This window comes from Lipotes vexillifer, unplaced genomic scaffold (assembly GCF_000442215.2).
Source record: "Lipotes vexillifer unplaced genomic scaffold, Lipotes_vexillifer_v1.1 scaffold1569, whole genome shotgun sequence".
NCBI classification, from domain to species: Eukaryota; Metazoa; Chordata; class Mammalia; order Artiodactyla; family Lipotidae; genus Lipotes; species Lipotes vexillifer.
The window spans coordinates 353,134-367,299 of record NW_006789285.1 but is presented as its reverse complement, the minus strand read 5'-3'; the positions used below and the strand labels follow the sequence as shown (position 1 = coordinate 367,299).

Below are 14,166 nucleotides of genomic sequence, written 5' to 3'. Positions count from 1 at the left end.
ATACAGGCTGGTGCCCAAGTCTGTGGGGTGTGTGGGGCCTGGTGGCATGTGCATGTGTTATGGAGTTGGTATGGCTCCTAGCAAAACATAATTTCTACCCTGATACCTAAAATTCCATTTATAAAGATAATGGCTAAAATTGGAAAGGATAGTCAATTAATCTATGACAAAGGAGGCAAGAATATACAATGGAGAAAAGACAGTCTCTTCAATAAGTGGTGCTTGGGAAAACTGGACAGCTACATGTAAAAGAATGAAACTAGAACAGTCTCTAACACCATATATAAAAATAAACTCAAAATGGATTAAAGTTCAAAATGTAGAACCGGAAACCCTAAAACTCATAGAGGAAAACACAGGCAGAATACTCCTTGACATAAAATTGTAGCAATATTTTTTTTGGATCTGTCTCCTAAAGCAAAGGAAATAAAAGCAAAAATAAACAAATGGGACCTAATTAAGCTTAAAAGCTTTTGCACAGCAAAGGTAACCATCAACAAAATGAAAAGACAACCTACTGAATGGGAGAGAATATTTGCAAATGATATGACTGACAATGAGCTAATACCCAAAATATATAAACAGCTCATACAACTCAACATCAAAAAAACACAAACAATCTGATTAAAAAGTGGGCGGAAGGCCTGAATAAACATTTTTCCAAAGAGGACATGCAGATGGCCAACAGGAACATGAAAAGATGCCCAACATCACTAATCATCAGGGAAATGCAAATCAAAACCACAATGAGATGTCATCTCACATCTGTCACAATGGCTGTCATCAAAAAGAACACAAATAACAAATGTTGGTGAGGATGCAGAGAAAAGGGAACCCCTGTACACTATTGGTGGGAATGTAAATTGGTGTAGCCACTGTGGAAAATAGTACGGAGGTTCCTCAAAAAACTAAAAACAGAACTACCATATGACCCAGCAATTCCACTCTTGGGTATATATCAAAAAACCCCCCACAAAAACCCTAATTCAAAATGATACATTCACCCCAATATTCATAGCAGCATTACTTACAATTGCCAAGATACTGAAGCAAGTGTCCATCAACAGATGAATGGATAAAGAAGATGTGGTGTATATACACAATGGAATACTACTCAGCCACAAAAAAGAATGAAATTTTGCCATTTGCAACAACATGGATGGACTCAGAGGGTATTATGCTAAGTGAAATAAGTCAGACAGAAAGAGAAATACTGTATGATGTCACTTATATGTGGAATCTAAAAACTAAAACAACCTAGTGAATATAACGAAAAAAAAAAAGCAGACTCAGATATAGAGAACAAACTAGTGGTTACCAATGAGGAGAAGGAAAGAGGAGGGGAAATACAGGGGTATGGGATTAAGAGGTACAAACTATTGTGTATAAAATAAGCTACAAGGATATATTGTAAACCACAGGGAATAGGGCCAATATTTTATAATAACTATAAGTGGAGTATATAACCTTTAAACATTGTGAAACAATGTATAATATTGTAACATATAATACTGTACGTCAACTATACTTCAATAAAAAAAGAAAAAAAGAATGTTAAAATGCAAATACTTCAAAGAGGAAAATGTATTAAGATAAACACTAAAGTAAAAATTACTAGTATCATAATCAGTCCAGATAAATATTTTGATTGATGATAAAGAGAACTGAGAGCACTAGTATCCTGAAAGGTGAGAAAGATTAAAAAAAAAAAAACAGGATTAAGAAAAAAAAAAAAAACATAGGTCACCCTGGCTTCTCCTAAGAGAAAGTTTATCTAAATAATGATAAAAGAGATGATTCACATATAGGAACTACAATTCAAATAGGGTAGGCCTGAAACCTTAACAATAAAATTTCTCACTAGAGAAAATATTCCCTTTTTTGATGATATGTTAAAGGTATGGGGAAAATATGTATATTTCCATCTGTAAATGGTCTCTCTAGGGACAGATAGTAGCTCTCATGTAGGCTACTGAGCATAGGAAGAAATCATCTTTTAAGATTTAACTACTAATTTTCCCTTGTCCCTTTCTTTTATTAAAGTAGCACTTCAGATTTCATTTGGAAACCAGACTCACAGAAACACTACCCTAGATAAAACTTTAAATGGAGCAAAAATGGATTTGGTTACATTATCTGGTTTCTTGGCCTGCACAAGAGAAGCAAAGGACAAATCTGAAAGTCAGGGGGAATGTGAATTATAACTGAAAGAAGAATGTGGAAAATGTTCTACTGAAGCAAAGGATACTAATGCTGCAAATTACAGCCTTACAGAACTTGTTGATTAACTGAATCAATAATTATAGAAAGCCAGGGATTTGCAAGTCTCCACACAACACATTGACAGGAATATTATAAATAGATATTTAACACAGAATGCTTGAGAGTAAAAAACCCATGCCACGAATATCTTAAAGCAAGCTGTAGAGAATATTATGTATTCTTTGAACAAATATTTAATGTGTGCTTATTGAGCAAATATTAAATGTGTGCTTACATGCCAGCTGTGGTTCTAGGTGCTGGAGATACAGCTGTGAGCCGGGTAGGAAATGTTCAAAGTCAACCATCATTTGGATATTTAATGAAAATGTGATCTTATTTTAGACTGATTTGACTCAATGTTCCCTTTGCTGCAAGTCCTTCAGCCTTGACCTATTTATTTAATTCAGCAGTTGATATTGAAGAACTGCTAAGACCAGCAATTAGAGTTCTTGGAAAATTTAAATGCAAATTTCTTTCTTAACATATGCATATGTCAAAAAATTCACAAATGGATGTACTTTAAAAGTCAAATAATAATGCTGGTGACTTAAGAGTGCTTTGCAAATAAAATACAGTGGGTTAACTGTACATGGCTGAAATAATACAGTTAGTAAAATGAGAAATGTGACAGTACCATTTATGCTGTCATTGCCAAACTCATTGCCTGGCACTAATTTCAGTCATTAGAGTCATTAGAACAGAATGGCAGGTTAACACGGCTTGCAATTCACTTGAAACACACAATAAAATTGCTGCAATATATTAAGGCCAGAACTGGTGTGACCCAAATGTTGAGTCAAATCACATTAAAAAAATTTCCCATAAGCTACTTCAGCTTAACTCATTGAGTGTCCATCCTGATGATAGAAAGCTGTATACACACAGATGGCCATCAGCTGACTCCCCATGCAATCTAATCAAACCAGGAACCTCAGAGTTACCCCAGGATGTCACATGAAAATGCACTATCTCCTCCCCTGCAGTGTGACCATATATTTGGTTTCCCTGGGACATCAGTGGCTTATAACTGTTGTCCTAGAATAATTATTAATAGTGCCCCCTTCCTTTCTGAGGTGCACTGGCTTGGACAATAAGTTATATTCCACCTTTCCTATAGGTCACAGAATTCAGAGTTTTTTTAACACTTTAGAGGAGTTTCAGGAGATAACTGAGTGAAAACAGTCTTCATAGGTCAACAGAGGTAAAAGACATCACTAGGAGGGGTACATTTCTGACAAGGTGATAACGACTTTTATTTTAATCATAGATATATTTGTAAATCTGAGTGTATGTTTATGTTACTAATAAAATCTGTCTTGCACTGTATGGACTATAATCTTTGATATGGTCAAGGTAATTGGAAAACAAATCTTAAAACAATCCGAAGCATCAAGGTGGTACACAAGCCTATATCTGTGTTGGAGGTTAGGGTTGGAGGGCACAGGGATCAATTGTTATGAATGTTGATTAAAGTAAACTGAAATAGCCTAGAACCTCAGAATCTTTCCTGGAGATACAGCAGGTTTAGAACCACTAAGATGTCATAAGATTCTAACAAGGATAATGACCTAAAAGCATATTTTAAAATATATGATCAGCTCACATATACTGTGGAAGACAGAGGTAGATGAGTGTAAGAGAATTATGGAGAGACTACTTGGTTTCTTGGCTTTTTTGCTGCTGTGTTCTCATCAGCAAAATAATAGAAAGGAACATTTCCTTTGTACCTCACAGCCAGACTTTTATGCTAAGTTCTGGGATCCTCTTCTCCAGGCGTAATTTTCACAAAGAGGCCTTGAACAAAGAAATAAACTAAACAATCTCAGAGGAGAAGGAGTAGAAGTGTTTGTGCTTCCAGGGAAGAGATTAAGGTACTCCTGGGAAGTTGTTAAGGCAAGATTAAATAGAGTGAGGGTGTCTAGATTCACTGAGGATACAAAGATTTTGGACTCCAAGGTGACAGAACCTCATTTGGGTTTGATTCCATGGATGCTGGTGAAGGCCAAAGTATCAAGGGTCATGGCCTTGGAATTCAGGTAAGGAGATTGAACTGGCCCCAAAGGGAGGAGCCAACAGAGCAGCCACCCACCTTCGTTAGGAACACAGTGACCTGGTTAGGATGGTGAAGGTCATCGAGAGGACGTGACAGCTGGCTGACCCAGGAGTTGGACCTGGGCAATCAGACGTTCCTCACCCCCTCCCCTGGCCTTGGAATGTACATTCTGCCCACCGTACCCCCAGTGGGACCGTTTTCAAGAAGACAGTCTTGAGAGAGCAATGTGTTATTGAGACCATCTGCACAGAATATGTGACGAACCCAGTTAAGGCCTCTGTATAAACTTTTGACCCTGGTGGGCAGGTATAGAGATTTTGTCTTGCGGCCGCTCAAGACAAGCCTCATGCATGAGTTCACTGGCTTGCTAAACCTACCAATCTGGAGCGGTCTGCCTCATTCTTTGGTCTGTCCTTTCCCTCCAAGAACGGGGCCAGTTTAAGATTTCACCCAGGAAGTTCCTGAAGTTGCAAACCTACGCTCTCTTAGATGGCACCATTGTGCTAAAGAAGAGGCAGAAGACCATCACCCAAGCAGCAATGGGAGAGGGGAAGACAGGTAAATGCAGACTCAAGGATTTGTTTCCAGGATCCCTATAAGCCCTGGGACTGCTTTAAACTTTAGATATAAAAAAGATGATCTAAAAAATTACCAATTTTGTACTCTCTGTTCACCTTGATGAGTGGGAAGTCCAAGCAAGATTTATTTAATTTAGAGGGAAAAGTTACACATACTACCCTGACCAGGAAATATGAAAGCAGGCATTTTCCTCAAGAGGACGCTAAACTGAAGTTAACACTACTATCCATTAAGTCTTCTGCTGCAAAATATCCTACATATGATGCAGCCAATTATAATGTATACATAATGTGTACATGTAACTACTTAATGTATACATAGATATACATAAGAAACAAATGTAATCCGCAGTTATTTAAAGGAATATATTTAATTTGTTGGGGTCAAAAGCAGTAAAAATCAGCGTAGCAGGCATTTAACATACCAGTAAGTATATTTTCTGTTGCAAATAACAATAACAATGGCTCCAAACCCTTGCTTTTAATCACTACGGAACACTTGGACTTCAGATGTGCTCCGAAAACGGTGTTACAAAAGATATGTTAAGTAAATATCGTTTTTAAATTAAAAAACAAAAATGAAAAATAAAACAAACAAAAACTAATACCAGCTTAAACTATAAGTCTATAGGCTTCTCATATTTCCTAACAAGGATATTTGTTCCCTGAACAAAAAATAGTTTTCTCCTTACTATAAATGTTTAGAAACGAATGTAGATTTAGTTTAACTAAACAATAATATGACTTCAAGAAAGGCTTCATCCAGCACTCAGACAATATGACGAAGGTTTGATTTATCTGCCTTTCCCAGCTCTGTTCCTTCAGGGTGGGGTCCCATCTCAGCCAGCTCCTCCAGCACATTCATACATACTCTTTGTAACACTAAAATGACGGTAGCAATCCTGACGAATGTGTCTTCATTTTTGTCTGGGGAGGAAAGCATACTGCTTTTGCCCTAGCATTTCTTGAGAAGTCATGTGATTAACTCCACTTGGGCTTGTTTGGGTCCTGAACCAATCACCATAGCCAGACTTATGAAAAGCAATGATTAACTAAGTCTATGTCACATGCTCCACTCCTAGAGCCAGATGAAATTAGTTCCCTAGCGCTACATTGATCCACAAATGCAAGGAAGTGCGGCAAACAAGTTGAAAAATGTAGAGCCCTAAGATGAAAGGTCCCTGGGTCCTTGAATCACTGCTTGGAACAGAGGCGCCTGCCATGTTTTGGGCTTAAGTGAGTGAGAAATTCAATTGAGATGTAGTCAATTCTATGTTTTGTAGGGTTTTACTACTGTAGTTAGCATTGTCTTACCAGATACAAGATGACCAGTGAATAAAACGCCCTGAGAAGGTAAGAAAAAATGGGGTTAAAAATGGCCCAAGTGGAATCTTTACTTCTTTTTCTTTTTTTATGTCCCTAGTACTCAGCAAAACACATGGTAAAATATTTATATTGGATGAAATACTGATGGGCAGATTCTAGAAGGAAAATTAAGACCTGTCCTCAAGTCCTCCAAAAGAAAAATTCTACAAGTAAAATATGCAGGAAAACACATCTTGTTGGTAGTGACGTAGTCATCACTCAGACCACTCAATCTCAAAGACCTAATGCCCAAGACTGTCTAGTTTGTCTACTATGCATGCACCACACCTGTCTACAAGCTGCAACACAGTGAGGCCATATTTGTCTTCCTCACCACTGGTGTCCCCATGGCACTGACACATAGAATGTCTTAAATAAATAAATATTTGCCCAATAGATTAAAAAGGAAGGGACACACAAACAAATGAACAAACAATATTCCACAGTATGACTAAAAGCCCTCTTTGTAAATCTGGTGCCTACTGCACCCACCCTGTGAGCCCTGTGAGCCCTGCAGTTCTTCAAGCTTCACCTCCTCCTCATTTTCTCCCCATAAATTAACTACCTCCTGAGATCTATTCCCTCCTACTCAGCATGAAGCTCCTGTGTCCTTATCAGACTCTCTTTTCCGCAGCACCCTTGTTTCTTGTGCACCCCAGGTTTATTTTATACTTGCCCTTCAAAACCCCAACTCTGATTCAGAGCTACAATTTGTTTTCTCCAATTTCAGTAAACTTCTGTGGAAAAAGCTACACAAATGGGTTGATAAGCTACTACATAATCACGATCCCCAACTTCAGCTGCTACCACAGCACTGCATATTAATACATCCATTTCAAATTTCATCTCAAAACTCCTACTACGCCTCTTTCACTCTCAGAATATGACCTTAGTCTCAACCTCAAGAAAACATTGCTACTACTAAATATGATTTCCTTCAACTTTCTTCCCACTCACATGCATCCACTTATCTACTTTCTCTGTTATTCTTACTTTCTTCTTCTGTTTTTCTTTGTGCTCCTCCCACAAAAGAGACCATGTGTGCCTTTTTAAAAACATACCCCCCTCTCTCTTGGTGCCTTGCTTCATCATCCATTCTTTCTCTCCTTTGTGTTTCCAATCTCTCCCACTCTCCGGGTTCTCTTCCCTCTGCCTCTAAAGCCTCTTAAGTCCAACCTATAAACAAGGTTTTCTTGACCTCATATCCCTGAACTACCATCGATTCAACTTCCCTTCTCATCCAGACTTCAAGAGAGAGTAATCTTCATCAGCCCCACTCACTGAGATCTTACTTGCAATGCAAACACTCCATTGAAATTGTTCTGGCAAACGTTAATGGCCCCCACCATTGTCAAACGCAATAGAAATATACTGGCCTTTAACTTACAGGACATTTCGGCTGCATCTGACACTGCAGTATCCACTCTGTCCTTTTTGACACTCTATTTCTTTGGCTTCCCTAATACCAAATACTCCTTGTGCTTTTTCCACTTTGTTTATTCTTATCACTTTGGGGGGGCATCTCTTCTGCTTGTCACATAAACAGTAATGTTCCCCATGGTCTGCCCTGTCTTTCTCCTTGTCATACCACTACATGGTCTTGAAATGGAGCAGGACCCTATGGTCCTTGCCCCCCTACCCATGTCCTCAGCCTGCCTTTTGTCTGTGGAAAAACTTTAGTCAGAGAATAAGTTTAATCAGAGAGGGCTTCCCTGGTGGCGCAGTGGTTAAGAATCTGCCTGCCAGGGCTTCCCTGGTGGTGCAGTGGTTGAGAGTCCATCTGCCGACGCAGGGGACATGGGTTCGTGCCCCGGTCCAGGAAGATCCCACATGCCATGGAGCAACTAAGCCCACGCGCCACAACTACTGAGCCTGTGCTCTAGAACCTGTGAGCCACAACTACTGAACCTGCGTGCTGCAACTACTGAAGCCCACGCGCCTAGAGCCCGTGCTCCACAACAAAGAGAAGCCACCGCAATGAGAAGACTGCACACCGCAACAAAGAGTAGCTCCCGCTCGCCACAACTAGAGAAAGTCCATGCGCAGCAACAAAGACCCAACACAGCCAAAAATTTAAAAAAAAGTTAATCAGAGAAGTGAGAAAATGCAGAAACAAAGGAAAACAGTCAAAGGAGACCAAATAATAATAGTTTAATCATTAAGCATAGTCAAGGACCTTTAGTTCCTCCTTAAGGTCTATAGATAGTATTCTGAGCCATATCCTATGAGCTGTTTTGCAGATACTGAAACCCCCACCAAGTGGAGGAGGATAACTACATGATGACCAAGTTGAAGCCATGAAATTGAAGCCACGACATAAGCTGCCACAATTCCGAGAACTGGCCTCAAAGAAATGGGAACAAATCCTGGAACTAAAGATTAACTGTACTTAAAACAACCAAGATGACACTGGTCAGACCACCGATGACCAATTTCAAGATGACTGTCAGAGCTGACTTTATTGTTTCTGCATGTAGGCCCCTCCCTCTGTCTATAAAAGCTCTTGCCCCCTGATTGTCAAGGGGGGAGTCAGCCTCTGGACAGGCATCTGCCCTACCCCCTGGTTGCCACCCTCCGAGATAAAGCAACCTTTCCTTTCCTACCAACACTTGTCTCTCAAGAACTGGCTTTCAAGCGGCGACCAGCCGGACCTGGGTTCGGTAACAGTCTCACTCACTCTGTGGGCTTAACATCCAATATCTCCAGCATAGACTTTTCCTCCTGATCTTCAGACTGGAAGAGCCACCTGCCCACTGTCCTCCTCGATGTCCTACCGCCAATTCAAACTCAGTATACAAAAAAAAATTCAAAATTTCCACCTCTCGTCCCAACACACAGTATACCCACATCTCCAATCTGACCTTTAACGTCCCGAAATCCACCCCTACTTCTGACTTTACCATCTTATCATTTTCAAAATAACTAGAGGTTGGATTCATTCTTGATTCCTACACACCTTCCATTTCCATCAACAGTCTTATTATTTTATAAACTTCCATGCATGCTCTTCTCCCATAATTTGGATTCCCATTGTCTCTTAAATGGGACTGTGGCAACAACCTAAATGGTCTTCCTTACTCTAGCCTCTTTTCCCATCTCAATCCACCCCCAATAAATCTAACTAAAATGTAAGTATGGTCACATCGTCCCTTCACTTTAAATCTTTCAACGATCACTCTTCTTCTACAGTATAAAATTCAGGTTCCTTGTCATGTATACAAGGCATTGCTTGACTTGACCCACGTTTACCTCTCCTCTCTCACCACTCCCTAACTTTCACTCTAGTTGCATAAACACTAAACAGGTTGCAGTTTCCTATGTTCATGCTGACCCTCTGCCTGGGATACTCTTCTTCTCCCATCACTCAACTAATGCCTATATTTCCTGTGGGCCTTAAAATGTAAGTCAGAGATGATCTCCTCTAGGAAATCATCCTCACTGTTAAATATTTCATATACTGGCGTAATTGTCAGAAGAACTTATAGGATGGATTCTCTCAGGAGGTAGTAAGTTCCCTTCAGGGCAAACAAGGAGGAATGGGTGCTACTGAAACCAAGTGTAATGGGTTGGATTACATGATTTTTATGATCCAGTCAAATTTGAGGTTTGTTGTATTGGTGAGAGACTAACTCAAAGTCTGCTAACTCAAAAGACTTTTAGTTTGAAAAAAAGGAAATTCGTCTTACCTGTTAAGAGAAACAGTATTCTTTCTTATGTCTTATCTGTCATCATATGCCTAATATATAAAATGAACCCAAAGTAACACGCTGACAAGATTCTTTAAAGTTAATATTTAACATTTTAATATTAGAATATGTGACAATTGATATGTCCTATTTCTTATATCTAGAATAGTAAAGTATAAAGTGAAATTGGATCAGAGCACTTGAAAATTAATTGAACTTTACTTCCAATCAGACTAAAATAAGTATACGAAGAATTGAAGAATTCATGACTGATTTGTATAAATTTACAGTTTATAAGAACATGATATTTTTTAAGATTTACTAATTTTAAAATGTCAATAAAATAAAAGTAACTAAAATAAGAGAATTATTCCATGGATGGGACACCAACAAAGAAAATTATCTAACAAAACACACCGGAATATCATTAGGCATGAAGGATATTCTAGTTAGACAAACATGGCTTTATATAATAAGTATAAAACGATGAAACTTTTGTACCATAAGGGCACCATTTCATTAATATTCAGAGCAAGTCTTGTTATTTCAGTGTACAAAGAGAATTTAAAAACATTGAACAGATGGTTATCATCCCTTATTAGAAGTAGGTGCTTACACAGAAAATGTTTGTGATTCACTGAGTTTGACAGAAAATCAAATATGGAGAATTGAAATATAATTGCATATGATACTAAAAATATGCATTATAATATATATTTCAAAAGGTTCTAGAAAGAAAGGAAAATAGGACCACGGTTAGAAACAGCAAAAATTATAGTATTTTCAGATCTAGGGTTTAATGTCAATTTTTAAAAATGTATGTATTACAAAAATTTTGAGTAAAATATGTATCCACTAAATAAACAAATATTGACATAAATTATTCTCCACAGGAAAAACAGGAATAAATCTTCCATTTCACTGAGAAAGTCCAAATATTATATTTTACTATTATAATATGGCTCTTTCCATTAGATCATTCTTAGAATTAATTGATTTAAATTGCTTATTATTGCTCAAGAGGAAAAAACATAACTCCAAAAGGAAATAAAAGGCATTCACTTATTATTATCTGTAACTTTTTCTTTTAAGGAGAAAGGAGCTATTGAATAAAATGAATATTAAATTAACATTACATCTTAGCTTGTAGCCTAAGATAAGATTGTAAGATAAGATTTAGCAGCACACATAATTCATGCACACATATAATATTATAATAGCCTATAATTTTGATGAAATCAATTTGTTCTTTTTTTCTAGGTATCTACTAAGTGGAATCATATTAAACAGCATTTTTGGAGTCAAAACCGGTCAAAAAAAAGTAAAAAATAAAATATTTTTGGAGATGATACAGGTTGTTATTATCACAATTTTGTATTTTGAAATGGGCGATGGGATAGAAAGTATAGCTTCCTGTTTTTACACATTAATATCATCACTATTATCATGAAATTTTTACATCATCATTATTATATGGATACCAGCTTTGAAAAATAATAATACTTATACTTTTAAAATAGGTTTTTATGTAGTGTTGGGCATTCTACTGATCCAACTGAAAAAGAAAGGTTAAGTTGTCAAAACTAATCCCTTGAAGGCTGATCCATGGTTTCAAGCAATCCTGATCAATCACAAGGCTTGGACACTAGCTCCCTGATCACAGGTGGAGATGGGACAGGAGGGACTGGTCCTCCCACAACCGTAAATACTGGGAAGGCAAAACCAGGCCAAAATTCTGTCATGTTACCCACATTTCCAGTATCCTATCATCTGTATCCATGTATACATGACTCCTTCCTGCTATCCTGAACTTGGCTTTCATTCACAGCTTTCCACAAGTCCTCTAACTCAGACTGGTTCCTTGTATTTGCAAACTTGTTTTCTCTACCCATTCCATTTCTAGATTTACTAAATAAAGATATTAAAAATTCATAACAGGTTCCCAGTTCTGCATATATCTGAACAGACTGAAAAATCAATAACTTTTCTAATAAATCAATAACTTTTCTGTAACAGAGGTGAGGTCAAACCATTGCCCCCACGATTAGAGAGGCAGACAGTCGAACACAGGGAGTCACAGCTGACTGCAGCAGAAACTCACGAAAAAAACTGCCTTGGGAACCAGTGCTGGCATAGGAAGACTTGAACTGTAATTAACAAATTGCTGGAGGGCTTAGTGTGTACAAGACTTAAAGTTAAAAACTCCAGAGAAACCTAGCCATAGGAGGGGTAGGAGGGGGGCTCATTTTAAAATGTGCCAGAACACTCTATTCTCCTTTTTTTTTTTTTTTTTAATTATTGCTTTACAATGGTGTGTTAGTTTCTGCTGTATAACAAAGTGAATCAGCTATATGTATACATATATCCCCATATCCCCTCCCTCTTGCATCTCTCTCCCACCCTCCCTATCCCACCCCTCTAGGGGGACACAAAGTACCGAGCTGATCTCCCTGTGCTATGCAGCTGCTTCCCATTAGCTATCTATCTTACATTTGATAGTGTATATATGTCAATACTACTCTCTCACTTCGTCCCAGCTTACCCTTCCCGCTCCCTGTGTCCTCAAGTCCACTACGTCTGTATATATGTCAATACTACTCTCTCACTTCGTCCCAGCTTACCCTTCCCGCTCCCTGTGTCCTCAAGTCCATTCTCTACGTCTGTGTCTTTATTCCTGTCCTGCCCCTATATGGAATCTATTCTTCTTAACAAGGACTGCCCTCAGGAGAAGCTACTTCACCAGACCTAACTTGCTGAATTTCAATTAGAACCTAAGTGATCTGGAGGAAAAGAAATACCCAACTCTAGCCCTCTCTAGCCATCCTCTCCCACCTTAGAGAACCATGGGGGAACTAAGAAGCACGTGTAAGTTCACAGTCCAGAGGCATAGGCTCACTAAAACACTGAGGCCTAATCATAGGACTATAGAATGCCTCCTCTTCCCCCACATCTTACCACCGTATCACTAAAGGCCTATGTATACCTGGTACATCATGTCCAGTTATCAAGAAAAAAATTACAAGGCATACTCGAAAGCAAAAACAGATTTTGATGTTTATGATAGTAGCTTATATGGAAAATTCTTAATTTTGTTGGTAATATTTTCATAATAAAAATATTCATTTTAAACATTTGTTGAACACCTACTATGTGCCTGGCAAGTGTTATATACTATAAATATAATATAATGTAAATATAATTGTGGAAATACAACAAATGTACATTTTCGTGTATTGCAAAGGAGCAGGAAGCAAGAAGTATAGTAAGCTAAAATTTAAAAGGTACTAGTGAGCAAATTTAAAATTTAGGGTTACTTTAGGGCCAAAGGCCCGTAAGAGCACTAAGAAAATGACATAAAACTAAACCTGGAGATGCTGCATATTAGGAACTGAACCTGAGTCTCCACAGTAAATCACGATCCTCCAAAGAGTCTAAAGTTGTCCTAAAAGAATAGTGTCTCCTGGATTCCAAACTTGGCAAACCCAAATACATTCTAGAAGAAAACAAGCCTAATTTAAATCCTCAGAATTCCCATAGATTATATTATTAAAGTATTAGTTCAAAATTAATAGTAGCCAAACACAAAAAGAAATGTTACTATGAGTGAGAGTTGACAAAAACAGCAAATAAAATATTTAGACCATACAAGGACTTCAGATATTGGAATTACCAGATATGAAGTATTTAAAATCTGCTGTCTCAACACATGTTAGCATTTCTCTACCGTCTTCAACATATGAATTACAGTAATAATTTCTGATATCTTTGTCTACTAATTATGTCAACAGTGTCATTTCTGGCTTTGTTCTATTGATTAATTTTTCTTCTATCATGGGTCATATATTCCTGCATCTTTGCATGCCTGCTAAGTTTTTAATGAATTCCAGACATTATGAATTTTCATCTTCTTGGGTGCTAGATATTTTTGTATTCCTATTAGTAGTTTTGAGTTTTGTTCTGAGATGCATTTAAGTTACTTGTAAACAGTTTGATCCTATTGACTCTTGCTTTTAGACTTTGTTAGGTAGGATCAAAGAAGCCTTTAATCTAGGGCTAATTTTGTCCCACTACCATCGTTCTGAGTACTCTACCTGATGCACCATAAATTCCAGATTTTTCCTCTCTGACTTGTGGGGACACAAACTATTCCTGGCCCTGTGTGAGAGCCAAGGACTTTACCCCTGCTCCTTTTGAGTGGTACCTTGGGTGGTTTCCTCACATG

General features: G+C 37.9%; 1 protein-coding gene across 1 annotated transcript in view; it reads right to left on the bottom strand.

Moving 5' to 3' along the window:
- Positions 1-14,166, bottom strand: part of TMEM117 (transmembrane protein 117) — a gene marked incomplete at its 3' end in the record, with an annotated part of 87,469 nt that overhangs the window by 706 nt on the left and 72,597 nt on the right. The window lies entirely within an intron of this gene.